Source organism: Nicotiana attenuata, chromosome 7 (genome assembly GCF_001879085.1).
Source record: "Nicotiana attenuata strain UT chromosome 7, NIATTr2, whole genome shotgun sequence".
Taxonomy (NCBI): domain Eukaryota; kingdom Viridiplantae; phylum Streptophyta; class Magnoliopsida; order Solanales; family Solanaceae; genus Nicotiana; species Nicotiana attenuata.
The window spans coordinates 5689649-5705463 of record NC_031995.1 but is presented as its reverse complement, the minus strand read 5'-3'; the positions used below and the strand labels follow the sequence as shown (position 1 = coordinate 5705463).

Here is a 15815-nt window from a genome sequence, read left to right as displayed (position 1 = left end):
TTGTTACCCACCTTTTGGAGGATTTCTATATCATAGAACTCCGTAGGCAGCTCAGGCAGTCGTGACCAAATTGCTGTATAGGTGAGCTTAGTGGTTGAAGCTAGGAATTTTGGTTCCCACCTTCGAACGGATAGGAAGTGGTTTAGTACAAACCATGGACCTCCATGTAGTGCTCTATTCATGTTTTCCTCTTTTTGAAATTTGATAAGGAAAAATTCATTCCCTAAATCAATTAAAGGCATTGGTTCCGTAGGTTGCCATAGTGTTTGAATTTTTTGTTTGAGGGTTAGGTGACCCACCTTTCTTCCGAATACTTTGATGATTATTGAATATTTCCAAGGGGAATAGAGTCGAGTTTTATCTTCCGTGGATAGTGGAATGGAATTTTCCAAAGCTTGCTCTTGTATGGTTTCATCGGACATGTCTATATTGTATTGAGAATTGGAGATAGTTGGCATGCAATGATTGTGATTGTTCAGTAGAGTTTGTAGGAAAGAGGGGTGTTGGTCAGTCTTGATTGGATCGTCTATATTCATGGTGCTAATGTCAAGGGGTCAGTTAGCTGGGCATTGGGCATGGTAGACATATTAGTGAGTTGCAGAGGTGATATAGGAGAAGGAAGGGAGGAAGGATAGTGAGAAGCTAGAGTTTCTCTCTCTACATGTTGGTGTAGTCATATTACCTTACAAAATTCTATTGTAACTTGATTTGAAACTCCTGTAAAGTAGGCAGTAAACATTATAATTTTATCCAACACGCTAGTACATTCTTGAAGAAATAATTTTAAGTTACGAAGGGTATAAAAGTCGGTTAATGTTTTAGGAATATTTTCGCCGTTCAACATTTAGCATGGAACATTCGTGCTTTTATAATAATATAAATATAGATGTAGATTGTAAAATACAACAGCTTCGCAAATAGTATAAAAATAGCAGCATGATTTCGATCTTCATCATATTTAAAAGCGATAATACGTTTTTGCATACAATAATTATCATCTATCCAATGACATGTAATTGTCAAATAATCATTTCCATTAATAGCATGACCAATATCAGAAGTTAGAGAAACTTTACAAGGAAGGTGGTCCAACAAATAACGCTTATATGTTTGATATCATGAAGCCTAAAGATATCAGATCTACAAGTACTTCTAGGGATTCCTCTAAATAAAGGGTTATAAATTCTTTGAATATACATAATAAAATATGATGAAGAAGCAAAAGAAGAAGGTAGACATGACCCAAAGCAATTATTTTTGCTAACTCCTCACGATCCTTCATTTTATCATATCTCAAAAATCATCTAGTACTAGGGTTTAGAGTTCCTTGATTTTTATCTAAATTAGAGCCAATTCTATAATATGAGTAATTTTCATATGTCTACTAAGTGTCCCAGTCCCCCTGAACTTCCCCGGTCTTATGTTTAAAATGTCACGACCCGAAACCCACCCTCGGGACCGTGATGGCGCCTAACATTTCACTTGCCAGACAAGCCAACGTTAGAATAGTTTTAACCCATTTTTAAATAAATCAAATTACTTAATGCCAATTAAACTGAAATAATTGAAATAGAATAGAAGTAAAGTGTGAAAAGTCATAACCACCGAAATATCTAAATACAACTCCGGATCTGGTGTCACAAGCACGAACTACTAGAATAATACAGATAATGGTCTGAATGACAGTAAAATTGTCTGAAAAGAAATAAACAGCTATGATAAGATAGAAGGAGACTTCAGGGTTGCGAACGCCGAGCAACTGTTGTTGCATCCTATTTTGTACTAGTCAAGACATGATTCAATTTGTGGTTTCTCTGTTGATTAAAGAGAGTTGCCACCTAATTAATAAGTCTCCAACTTCTTCAGCTAAAATTAATTACCTGAATCCGTTAATTAACCATCAATAGCAATTTGTAGAGCTTCTATATTAGATATGTTTCCAGCAATTATGGTAATGACTTTTTTCACGTTTAATTAAGCTAAAAAATTATTCTTTATGCTCATCTCAGATCAATGACATAAAGTCAAGACAATCAGGATGATCATGAACAGAAAATCGAGTTAATTTTGTACGACTAAGCGAAGGGTGCCACTTGAAAAAAATAATTTGTCAAATAGAGCTGTCAGAAAAAGTCAAATAGGTATTAAAGTTAAATCTGCAAAAGCCCACACAACAGCCGGACAAGAAAGATAATCTCTTTCTAATACCAACTTGCATAACTACTTAAATCTCTTCCCTGAATAATTTAGTAGTACATATACATGCATTTCTAACTCAATGGAGACGCCGTTGCCACATAGATTTTTTTGTCCATGTGGTATTTTTTTAAAAATTAGCGCGCTCTCTCTATATATTTATTTATTTATTTATTTATTTATTTATTTACCCTTTAATATTAATCTTTCAGATATCTTTTTCAGTAGAGCTGTCAATATGGGCCGGTGCCCACGTGGGCTTTATCAATTGGCGGGCTGGGCTGGGCTAGCCCACCATTTTGATGGGCCTTATAATGGTCAGCCCACCCCAGCCCTATGTGGGCCCCACGGGCCGGCCCATCATTTTTAAAAATATAATTTTTTATTTTTTCTTTAAGTTCTGACCTAAAGAAAGATAATTATTTAAAAGTTAAAAAATATCTTATTGGAAAAAATTCGCAAAACTTAATAACTTTTTAATTGTTCCAATATATCACAATAAATACTAAAAAAAGAAAGTAAAAGACGACTATATTTCATTCACTAAAAGTCAAAACTTAAAACAAACTATTCAAGAGAACATTCATGATGCTTATGAGATATCCAACACATCATCTTCATCAAACACATTTGAATCCGCTTGTGACAAGGTTGTCTTAACATCTTCACTTTCATCTACAATTCATATGCAATATTAATTAGTTAAATATAAAAAAATAATTAAATTTTAAAAATTAATAATATTTAAATTCACATAAAAAAATATTACTAGTTTGAGCTCGGAAAAAACTGTGCAGCCAATTTCGAGTAGTAATAAGTGTTTGGACATTTTCATAACAAATGCAACTTCAATACTTTGTAAGAACACGCCACCAATGCTAAATGTTGATTCCGATGCTACAATGGTGAATACTAAGTACATCACACACCATCATTGAAAGATCGGGATATTTTCTAGAATGGTCCTTCCAATACATGACAACATCCATCTCTTAAAATTTCTCAAGATCAAGTTTTGGTTCCTCTTAGTAAAGATCCAAATCTGACTTTCCATCTCTAAAGGCAGTATACTTTTTATTTTTTATATATTTTTAAATAAATATTTTATTAGGCCTACGGGTCGGCCCGGCCCAGCATCAGTCAAGCCTCACGGGCCACGGGCTTAAAGGCCTCATTTTTAAACGGGCTCTAAAAATTCTAGCCCAACCCTGCTAAATTACGGGTTGGGCTGGGCTGGCCCAACGGGCCAAACCTATATTGACGGCTCTATTTTTCAGCATGGTACTAAATCTCCACATTTACGTAAGAGAGGAGAGAGATTGAGGTGTTTAACCATAGAGATGCCACTTGTCTTAATATATCAAGGTCCCTCTTAATGCTGGAGTTACAATTGATGACACAATAAATATCTTAGACAAGATAAATTAAGGATTTATTATTGTCCCCTCCATCTATTGGCTCCATGCAGATAGATGGAAGAAATGGCTCTTGCCATAATTCACTAATTTGTAAAAATTTCCGATTGATGGAACTCCATTATTTTGGATAAATATTTTTTATTTAGCTAAAAATAATGAAGCTCTAGTTAAGTATTTTTACTGGTTTGGCCGGGATAAAAAACTACACAACTGAATTAAATTAAATAGTTATTGCATCCTAAAGAAAAATAAAAAATACTAATAGAATTGATATTTCATTATTTTGGCTGAAATATCTTTTATGTGGCTAAAGTAATGAAATCCCAATCAAGTTTTCTTTTTACAAATTTGGTTGAAAATAAAAAAGAAATATATAATTGGAACAAGTAACAATTGCACCTCAAAAATATAAAAAATATGCATACGCAATTGAAATAAATAAATTATTATATATGAGCATTAAGGATTGAAACAACCTCTCCAAAATAGGGGTAAGAATACATACAAATTTTACTTGTGGAAATTCATTAAATTTGTTATTGTTGTTGAAAATTAGCGCACTGGACAGCTGACTTCTTCACGCGCCTAAAAGAGTATTGAGTATCCACTCTCTTTGTATACGGGTAAATGCAACCATATAATAAAGTTAGGGGGCAATTAGAATTATGAATAATTTAAGTGCGCACTAAATAGATGAAACCAAGTAGTATCTATCTATAATCTATAATTAAAAGTAGAAGAAAAAATATTCTCACTTCGCCAAGTGGCATCATTAGAATATGTCACTTGGTCCTTTAGGACAATCCTCAAAAAAATAGGAGCTATAAAATTATTTGAAAAAAAAACTCCTTCACAATTCCAGATTTCTTCATATTTAAAATATTAAATATTTTTTTATTTATAAAAGATTAACTGATTTTAAAACAAACCTTTTTTTACTCTTTAACTTTGAACATGAAGAGCCGAACTTCTTTTTTTTTTTTAACAGAGATTTATTGAATTAAATATTACTTAAGTAAGACGGCATTAAAATACAAATACCCTATTTTAACCAACAAAGAGGCACAGTTATTTTCTCTGCGAAAAAGAGGCGTAATATATCATCAACTGCAATTTCTTCAACAGGCGGCTTTACAACTTCTCACACCAAAATTCAGTTTCCATGGAAGAAGAGAAGAAACTGGCAAGAAAAAATAGAATATGCATACGGAAGCAAAAACGGCCTAAACACTCCTCGGCTAATAATGGTATGAACGTTTATTATTTTTTGCAGATTGGCAATATAAAATCATATACTATTGTTCTTAAAGTTACGAACGGTAAAAACTGATGATCAAGACATATCAGAAGTGATAAATATGATTGCTATGCAGTCTCTTTATTCTAATACAGTTGTTTTGTGTTTTTTTTTTTTTTTTTTTTTGGCGTAAATTAGATTTACCTTCTCTTAACCTGATTTATTTTTATACTTGCATGTTTATTCTACCCAAAAGTTCTGATTACGTCCTTACGTTTGCTTAACATACATATGTTAATTCTGCTTTGGATTATAAGTTAAGTTAATTTTTATGTGTTCTACTGCAATTATTGTTTGAGGTACAATATGGTACGTTTCCTTAGAACCCATCCAATTAAAGTTTTGCTACCTTGGACATTCTTCACCAGTAGAGTTCCTTTCTGATTTGGACTTTGAATTTTGCAACTACACTTCCCAGTTTCCACCACCGCAAAGTTCTTCCTCATTTCAAAATAATCGTCATGTTGGTTACAGAATTGTGGTGTTTAAATTAACTTAATTGAACTAGCAATTTCACAAGATGTGGTCGCTTAAAGTTGTTGACTTTGCTCAATTTTTTTTATCAAAGATTTATATCTATATCAGTTCAAAATCTGAAAAAATCACACACAAAAAATTCCCTGGTACTTTAATGGAAAATTGTCGTGAGGTGCGCAAGCTGAAGTTGATTAGGTTAGTTCTATTATATAGAGACAAAAGAAACTTAACTAGAGTGATTACAAAACTATTGAAATTACAGTTATGGTACATTAATTGGAACTTTTTTGGTGTTTTTTTTTGTTGCCAATTTGCTGTTCGTTTAGGGGCAAAAGTTGCATACATTGTATTACACAAAAATAAAAACAGAAGAAAAAGTGAAAAGGATAAATGGGCATGCAAGTTTTGTCCAAAAAGTATAGTGAGCGTGTAACGAAATTATTGACATACTGAACTAGCTGTGGTGGTTAGTGTTTGGGAAATAACTTTGTTCATCAAAAATGAAAACTTTAAATACGAAACCAATTGACCTTACAGATTTGGGGAGTGAACTTTACGAAAACTATTCCATATGTGTTCATATATCTGAAGGACTTCTCATGATATTTACTTAATTTGTTTTTGATGTTTCTATATTCAAAGGTCATACAGAAGAGGTATACACCTATTTGTATTTCCTTTTCCTTGATCCTTCTTTTTTAAAGTAATTCAGTATACAAACTCATGAGATCATAAACTTCAATGGAAACAACATGTCTTGAGTAAAATAATAATATATCTCTGCACACATGTCGATACCATGATCCGCCGGTGCTGTTGGAAAGAGAACTTCTGGAACCACAATAAATGCAACCGCATGGTATTCTTTGTAGATTTATACATATATGCTTTTGAATTTACTTATAGTATTCATATATTATACTTTTCACGACTTTGCGTGTCCTGACTAAAAAATCAAATCTCTCTAGTCTCCATACACATATCAAAATCACGATCCACTTCTGCCGTTGGAAAGAGGACTTCTACAATTGCAATATAAAAAAATTCAGGTATAAATTATTTGTATATTCAAATAGATATTCTTTTGAATTCAATTCTAAGTTTCTATCATTATAATTTTTTCAGGTTTGCGCGACCATACTAAAAGAATTATTTGTCATTGCAGGAACGTCGAAACTACGATCCGCTTGTGCCATTCGAAGGAGGACTTATGGAACTACAATATATAAATATTAAGGTCCAAATTCTTTGTAAATTAATATAGATATGCTTTTTAATTCAGTTATAAATTTTTTAAATTATACTTTTCACATCTTTACGCATTATGACTAAAAGATCACATCTATTTGCACACAAGTCGAATAAATAATCCACTTGTGCGGTTGGAAAGAGGACTTCTATAACTAAAATATATACATCAAGTCCAAATTATTTGTATATTTATAAATATATTCTTTTAACTCAGTTATGATTTTTGTTATTCTGCTTTTCACAACTTCATGCGCCCTGTCTAAAATAATTATATTTCTCTGCAGGCATATCAAAACCACAATCCGCTTTTGCCGTTCGAAAGAGAATTCTAGCACTACAATATATACAACAATTAGGCCAGATCCTTCGTAGATTTGTCTTATTTCTTCGATAATATCCATATTTCTTCATGTGGAATGTTTTGTATTTACTGTGAGTGAACTAATTAAACTTTAGCAGTATCACGACGGTTCACATATCAGGGTCTTTTAATTACTTTTATTAACACTTTTGGCCATCGTTGTGCCATTTTTCTTGGTTGAGTTCAAAACAATAATTGTGAAGGTAAATTTTGTACTTTTTTCTTAAATAGACAAAGTACCTCAATCTGATTCACAAGTAGTAAAACATATTCTGTATTTTATGTGTTAAGATACTGTCAGTTAATACCATGCCTCAGTATGAGTCATGGACAAAGAGTTTGGGCTCCAATTCAAGTGGTTGGTCAATTAAGTACTATTAGATTTTTGTACCAAACATTTCATGAAATCATCAAGCTTGCCTTTCTACTGATTATTCTCTTTACTGCTTTGATAGGAGTTGCGTGCAACCTGCTGATACACTACTGCTTTTTGAGGAGATTCAAATACATTTTATTTTCTGTGTATCTCAACTCAAAAACTGTCACTCCTTTTGCCTTAATTGTTCATCTGCATATTATAGATTAGTCAGGTCCATTATACTTTTTGCCTCAAAGGAGGATGCAGCCTTATATAATCGAGTAAGGAGTCTGAACCTCTAATTTTAAAATATAATACCTTTCAAGCTAAAATATGCATTATAAAATATAAATTTTGTCTGCAATATACGTCTTTTTATGTTATTGCTCTCCGCTCATTTTCCGTTTGAACTAATTCGCGCATTGCGCAGAAACGTATACTAATAATATTTTAGGTGTTCGGCCACACAAAAAATAGTAAACTCTCAGACTCGAGAAATACACACACAAATAAAATCCGAACTTTAATTTATCCATCTAAATCCATGGCGTTGGAGGAGAACGGCGGTGGAGATCTGAAGGAGCAAGGTGAACAGGAGTCGTCCGATTGGTCCAAATTGTCGGCTGATTTGAAAGTTGAGATTTTGTGCCGGTTACCGGAAAAACCTCTGATTGCGTTCAAAAGGGTGGCCAAAGATTGGTACTTTCTGATTTCTTATACTTGTGTTCCTAGATTATCTCCACCATCTCCTTCTGCCCCTATCTGTGGTACCTTTGGTCCTGGCTTTACTAGTGACCCATCCAAGTCCACCACTGTAGTATTCACTCCATATGGACATTACCATACCCTCTTTCATCAGCGCCGTTCACTGAATAAAGTTCACTTGTACGACTAAGGATCTACAGGATTGTTGCAATGGTTTGCTTCTTATATCCTGCAGTGACGACGAACGCACTCAGTATTTAGTTGGTAATCCAGCTACGAGGCAAACTATTCCGATATCTGTTAATTCAAAGCATCAAAATTCCAACTTGGTGGACTGTTCGCTAGTTTTTGATCCAGGCGAGTCCTTAGAATACAAGATTATTTGGTTTGTTCACTCGGTTGGTAAAGTCACTATTAGATTGGTGGATGTTTATTTTTGTGGATGTTTATTCTTCTGAGACTGGATCGAGTACAAACTTCCTGTTGAACCAAAGGTTTCTGGAGTAGGGTGGCTTAAAACTTCCGTCTATCTAAATGGAGTTCTGTACAAGATATCTCGTGATGGATGCCTCATTTGCATAGGCGTAAAATCCAATCTTGCTAATTTGAATGCTTGGTCTACCATTGAATTGCCATTTCAGCTGATCACAGATGAGTATGTAGGTTCTATCGGAGCATCAAGAGGCCATCTTTATTGCTTCAATCGAGATGCATCTTGCTTTCTTCTTTGGAAGCTAAAGAATGGTGTTCAATGGGTTTTGGAGTACAGTATAAGCATATATAGGCTGATTCATAGTTCTTTTGGCGGTTATTACTGTAAGGTCTTGGGAGATAAGGTCTGGACTACATTTCAGCCTTGTGTCTTTCTTCCTATTTTGGACGAAATTCTCATTGAAACTCCTTGGTTCCTCGTAACTTATAGTCCTAAAGAAAACAATTTTGAGTGGTATGACATAGAGATGTGGCTGTAAGACAAGAAGATAAGGGCATTCTTTTCCTTACTCGCGAAGCCTTGTTGTCCTCAATAGCATCATCCATAGGGATTATGAATCATTTGCCTTTTCAGTAAGTACAAGCTTATTTATACTTGTATCGTGCTATTCAACTTGCATATGTAATAAGAATGCAAGAACTTACTTCCTCCATTTCATTTTTTGTGTCTTAGTTTGATTGGCACGAAATTTGAGAACATAAAGAAGATAGAATTTTTTGGTCTTTAACTAAAGGTTTATATAATATACGAAAAATAACCTTTGAGTCTTGTGGGTTTTTAGTCATGTGTTAGCCATTTCATGACCCAGCCAAAGTTGAATGGCCGACAGGCCAGGTGGCAGGAACTCCTAGCGGAATTTCACTTCAACCTGGAGTACCGAAGTGGGAAGACCAACTAAGTTGTTGATGCGCTCCGTCGAAGGGTTGACTTATCATCGGTGTGCCTACTCGCCACCCTAAGGGAGAGCGAAGTGGCCACCACTATAAGAGACCAAATGCAAGATCTACTCCCAAAGGATTCTGCTTTACAATATTTGGTCGATTTGGTAGGACATGGCAAATGTTATTCCTATGAGGGGGGTGTCATTAAGGTTAAAATGAGAATGTTGGAATTAAAAGCTTACTAAATGTAGAAAGAGGTATTCTTTATGCAACAGAGTAAAAAAGAAATTGAGACACATAAATTGAAGCAGATGGAGTTTAAGTTAGTAATAGTTCAATCTTCAGCCACCCTTCCCCTTCTCTCGTTTTCCTTCTTTTTTTCCTATTCTGTTGCATAGACTTCAACGTGCAATCACACTAAATATTTTTTTATTATTATTATTATTTCACACATTGGTAAATTTGTCATTGTGCATGTGTACGCTGCCAATTTGGCCAGATTTTTTAATATGTTTTTCAATTATTAAGTGAAAGATCAATAACCACTAAGAAAGAGCAAAACCCATATCTGCTTAAGCAATCTTACTCTGATTTTTTTCCAAGAAATAAACTAGGATCTCCAGGAATGGAGGATAGAAATTGATGTTCGGAGTGTTTCTATTCTTGTTGGTATTTGAAGTGTCTGCTATTCTTGTGGGGTGATGGCTATTTCGGGGACCTTGTTTTCATTTATTTCTGTAACTACCATGCAGTAGCAGTTGAGGGTGCTCTATTACATGCACAGATGTAAGGTAGTTTCACCGGGTTCAATTGACTCTAGTATCACTTTCACATAACACAACTGTATATTTTAGAAATCACAAAATTTCTTACATACTGTGCCGATAATTGCAAGCGTACAATGAATTTAGTGATGAGAACATAAATATTAAACCCGTTAAGTTTAAATCCTGAATTTGTCTCTACTATATTGTAACTTGTAAGAGAGAGGAGAACTAGACTTTGTGAGACTGTGTTCTTGGTGAAAGGAATTGGATGGGTGGTAGATGATGAGCAAAAGAAAGGAAAAAAGAAAAGCAAGAAAAGAGTCAATGTCTACCACATTAGGAAATATTTTTTTTGAGAAATATTGATATGATAGATAACATAATCTATGGGTATCATGAAATTGTTGACAAAGTATCGGAATGATCCTCTCATATTTTAATAATATGTCTAAATTTTTTATTTATGAATGAAAAATAACTTTTCAAGTGGAAAAAGATTATGGACCCACAAAAAAGTGGAAAAAAGAGGATTATTAAAGTCGGGGTGGGAGTACAAGTTCATGGAAATATAAGCGAGGAAATAATGGAATGAAAAAAAGATGTCAAAGGGATTTGAACCACTAACTTCAAGCATGAATGCTACCTTCGTAACTGCTGAGCCCAGAGGTCTTTTGTGTAAGTGGGTGTTAATGGGCTTAATTTATTTTCTTATTAAAATTTTAACATCCATGTTAAGTTCAAAGCTAAAGATGGTTGGTGCTCAAGCACCCATAAATATAGATGTGTGGGTCTGACCTTGCTTCTCTGTGCATTGAACTTAATAATAGTTTACTTAACCATAATGTGTCGTTATGGGTTTTCCACATTAAGCATTTGCATCTGTCTCTGGGACATCTCTTGGTAAGTGGTCTTTTTAGCTTGGATTTGCAGAAGATCCTTTAAGAAATGAAAAGGCACATAAAAGTTTCTGGTTGAATGCTTGGCTTTTTAGTTTATCAAAAAGAGACATTAGAATGAGTTACGTTGAATAAGTGTTAGACATAATCGTTAATAATGTAACTCGAGAGTAGTTTAATTACATGGTATATGTTGGCGTTTGACTTGATAGAGAGTTAAAGACCTCAATTTGACTTATGTATCCTTTTGGTAGTAGTGGAAGAAAATAAATAAGTGATGATTGAAAAGTTAGTTTTGATAGAAAAACGTCATACTGAAACTTAAATTTGAGTTGTTTATAAGTAAATTAGGATTTTTGAATGTTGCTAAAGACTGGGAGCCTTATAGAATAATATTTTTGCTGGAATTTTTGGGAAGTTTTGAGATGGGAGTGTTTATATAAGTTGGGTCAGGGTAATGCAGCTCTTTGAAAGTCCTGTTTGTCGAAGCAAAAAACACCAAAGAAGAGTTAGAAAAATTGAGTTGAAGTTCAACTGTAGGGACAGTCGCTCCAAATAGATAGACAGTCGGAACTTATATAAACGAGGTCAACAGTAATTAGCTGGAGCTTTATAGAATTGAAAAGTAGGGAGAAGTGCAGGTGCTAGAATGGTTATTTTATAGGTGGAAGGAGTTGTTTACTGGCTCCGGGAAATTTAAATGCAAATCTGGTCAAATTACACGGGACGATTCTGGTGTACTGATCAGTAGCATCACAACATTAGATACCTTTGTGCCAAATCGCAAAAACGTGGAGAAACTGAAAGTTGCTGATAGGAGAAAAATAAGACTGGCAGGATATATAGCTGGACAAGATATCTAGTTAAGGAAATCTTCCCTTATCCTTAGAACCTTCTCGGGTATACTGAGGCTACAATGTTGAATGTAGAACAAAAAAGAGCCATTCTGTAGCAATTTTTGGAGTCTAGGTTGATAGAGTAATCCAGCCCTTCGGTAAGTCAGAGGAAGTGTAGGACGTTATTTTTGTAACCGAGTTCCTTATTTTGGAAGTCGAGAGGAAGGAGGCGTGTTTCTGTGACCTGCTATCAGTTAGTAATCTAATTTTACTTGGAAAATGCTTTGGAAAAACAAAGCACCCTTGCAAGTAGCATGCTTTTGCTGTATTTATGGTCATGAAGTATGCTTAACTCAGCGTTATCTCTAAAGAAAGGGAATAAAGCAATTATACCATGTTGACATGTGTTCTAAGGCCTCAAATTACTCGCTTGCACTAATACCAGTATGGTATATGTGGATCATGTTGTTAAATCTTTTTGAAGTTAAATGGGGAGTGAAATAAAGGTTAGAAAATGAGAGTATTACATATTAAAAAGTAATCTGTTATTTTAGCATAGTTAAGTTTGCATATAACCTCATCCAATAACAAATTTCAACTTTAATGACATCACTCATTATAAGTTAAGTTTGTGGATGACTTATTCTTTCTAAGATTACGAGGTATATTTTTTTTAGATAAATTAGAATAATAACATAGCTAAGTGTAATAAAAAATAGAGAAAAAAATTAAGAAAGAAACAAAATATGAGAAATTATGTAAAAACATGTGAAATAAATGTTGGGAAATGAGAAATAAAGAAAAAATAAATAAATAATGCGAAGAATTTAAAAGGTTAGAAAAAATAAAAAAAAAGAATAGAAATCAAAAATAAATTAAAAAGAAAAGAAAAGAGATTAAAAAAATAACCAGGTAATTACACCATGTAATTACCAGCAATTCTCAGCTCCCCCTTGAGAATTGCAGAATGTAATTATACCTCCTCAATTACACCCAATTACACGTTGACCAAGTAATTACTTGGCCAGACAAACATACCAAAACCGTGTAATTACACCCAATTACACTCAAATCCAATTACAGAGTGACTATCCAAACAGGCCCTAAGCATTGTCTCTTGGACATCTTGTTGGACTTTTAAGCCATTGGGCTTTAAAGTAGAAGAAGTGTGAATTGGAAATGGAGGGAAATAAAATGGAGGGAAAAATGAAAATTTGAAGAAGTGAACTTTTGTCTTGCACTTTGTCCCTTATTGGTGAGGGACAATCACATTTGTGTGCTTATATATAGAATCACTTCTTAAAGCTCTTAAAAGGAGTTGAAGAGAATGAACCCTCGCGTCGTCGCTCGGCTCGGCTTCGGCTTCGGCTTTGGATTTGGATTTGGATTTGGATTTGGATTTGGATTTGTCAAATCACTGCTGAAAATACGCCAGAACCCTGCTGAAGATTCAGAGGGACTCTCTGGCCGCGGTTCTACCGTAACCGCGGTAGAACCGCGGCAGGCAGATTCAGAGAGCCTCTCTGACCGCGGTTCTGCCGTAACCGCGGCAGACAGCGTATTCTTCTGAAAAGGCACTTTTTCCAGAGACCTCTTCTGATAATTGCCTATAAATTCTGAGGCAAGGCTCCATTTTCTACACACGAAAAACACTCTAGAACTTCTTTCTTTTTGAATATACTGCATCCTAATTCGCAGTCTCTCTCTATCCAATTCGTAAGTGTGATTTTGCTCCGTTCTTTGAGTTCGTTGGGATCCTGCAGTTTGTATTGCCACTGTTGCAGGAAGGTTTATTCCGTTTTATCCTGGGAGGATTTAATCCATTACCTTGGCAACTTGTGAGGGGGTTAAAATTCCTTAAGGACACACAAGTAACGCTCACAAGCTTAAGGAATTTTATACTAACGTTTCTGTGTTGAAACATATATTAAACTGTTATTCATATTTTGTATACTGTTTTGGAGACTAAAGCCTTCGTGCTTTCTACTCCAATAATTGTTCTGTCCGGTTTAAAGTATATAAAAACTTTACCGGAATAATAAACGTACGGGTTTGAAGTATATAAAAACTTCACCATTGTTACGTGTTGTATGTTTGGTTTGGTATTCAGTTTGAAGATATCAAAACTTCACTGATTTAACAAAGTTCTGTTGTGTTTCCAACTCTACAGAAAAGATGACGAACGAAAACCAAACTAATGGAAATGTTGTGGGAACGGAAGCTACTGTTACGAGTGCTGCTGCCTCGTCAAGCCGTTCTACTCCTGCTCATGCTATGGCACCAGCAGAAAAACCCGGAAAGTTTTCCGCTATTGACTTCAAACGTTGGCAAATGAAGATGCTCTTCTATCTTACTACGTTGAGTTTGCAACGTTTCATCAAGGAGGATCCTCCGGTCTTGGCAGAAAGTACTCCGGATGATGAACGACTTGTTGTAACTGAAGCATGGAAACATTCTGATTTCTTGTGCAAAAACTACATTTTGAGTTGTTTGGAAGATGGCTTGTACAATGTCTATAGCGTCATGGAAACTTTAAAAGCATTATGGAATGCGCTTGAGAAGAAGTACAAGACTGAGGATGCCGGACTTAAGAAGTTCGTGGCTGCTAGATTTTTGAATTTCAAGATGATTGACACTAGGTCGGTCATAACTCAAGTCCAAGAATTACAAGTCATTGTGCATGACCTCCTTGCTGAAGGTATGACCCGAATCAATAAGTTTATTAATAAGATTTATCTTATTATTAATTTTGAATCTATTGCTGAAGGTATGGTCATAAATGAGGTCTTTCAAGTCGCCGCTTTCATTGAGAAATTACCTCCGTTGTGGAAAGATTTTAAGAACTATCTAAAACACAAGCGGAAGGAGATGACACTTGAAGACTTGATTGTGCGTTTGAGGATAGAAGAAGACAACAAAAATGCTGAAAAGAAGTCACGTGGGAACTCGACAATAATGGGGGCTAACATTGTTGAGGAGGCGCCACAAACCAAGAAGAGAAAGAAGGCTTCTGGACCAAAGAACTACCCAAGCAAGAAGAAGTTCAAGGGTAATTGCCACAACTGTGGAAAATCTGGGCATAAGGCCGTGGATTGTCGTGCACCAAAGAATTATAAGAAGAAGAAGAATCAAGCTAACATGGTTGAAAAAGCTGAAGAAATGGAGGACTTGTGTGTCATGTTGTCTGAATGCAACTTGGTAGGAAATCCTAAAGAATGGTGGATAGATTCTGGAGCCACCCGCCATGTTTGTGCTAACAAGGAGTTATTTTCTTCTTATGCCCCCGCAGGACCCGACGAGACAATTTTCATGGGAAATTCGTCTACAGCCAAAATTGAAGGAGTTGGCAAGATTGCGTTGAAGATGACATCGGGAAAAATAGTGACTCTAAACCAAGTTCTCCATGTGTCCAGAAATTCGCAAGAATCTTGTGTCGACTTCACTTCTTGTCAAGAATGGAATCAAATATATTTTTGTTTCCAATAGTGTTGTACTAAGTAAGAATGATATGTATGTAGGAAAGGTTACCTGAATGAGGGCCTTTTTAAGCTAAATGTAATAGCAGTTCCTATCAATAAAGTGAATGCTTCTTCTTACTTACTTGAGTCAAACACTTTATGGAATTCACGTTTAGGACACGTCAACTTCAAAACATTGAGAAAGATGATAAATCTAGAAGTATTGCCAAAATTTGATTGCATTAATTCGAAATGTCAAATATGTGTGGAATCAAAGTATGCTAAGCATCCTTATAAGTCCGTTGAAAGGAATTCAAGTCCTTTAGACTTAATTCACACAGATATTTGCGACATGAAGTCAACACCATCTCGCCTGGGAAAAAGTATTTATACTTTATTGTACGATAGCACGAGATACTGC

At 34.9% G+C, this 15815-nt stretch overlaps 2 long non-coding RNA genes across 4 annotated transcripts in view; both read left to right on the top strand.

Moving 5' to 3' along the window:
* Positions 4720-7113, top strand: LOC109228602. Its single transcript, XR_002068408.1, has 4 exons — positions 4720-4861; positions 6357-6437; positions 6554-6625; positions 6924-7113. It is a non-coding gene; the product is annotated as an uncharacterized LOC109228602 (long non-coding RNA).
* LOC109228601 overlaps positions 7748-15815 on the top strand; it is a 14337-nt gene continuing 6269 nt past the window's right edge. The window contains exon 1 of one of the 3 annotated variants that reach the window (XR_002068407.1): positions 7748-9128. This is a non-coding gene — a long non-coding RNA (uncharacterized LOC109228601). The remainder of the gene's footprint in view (positions 9129-15815) is intronic. The other 2 variants (XR_002068405.1, XR_002068406.1) reach the window with 2 other exon arrangements.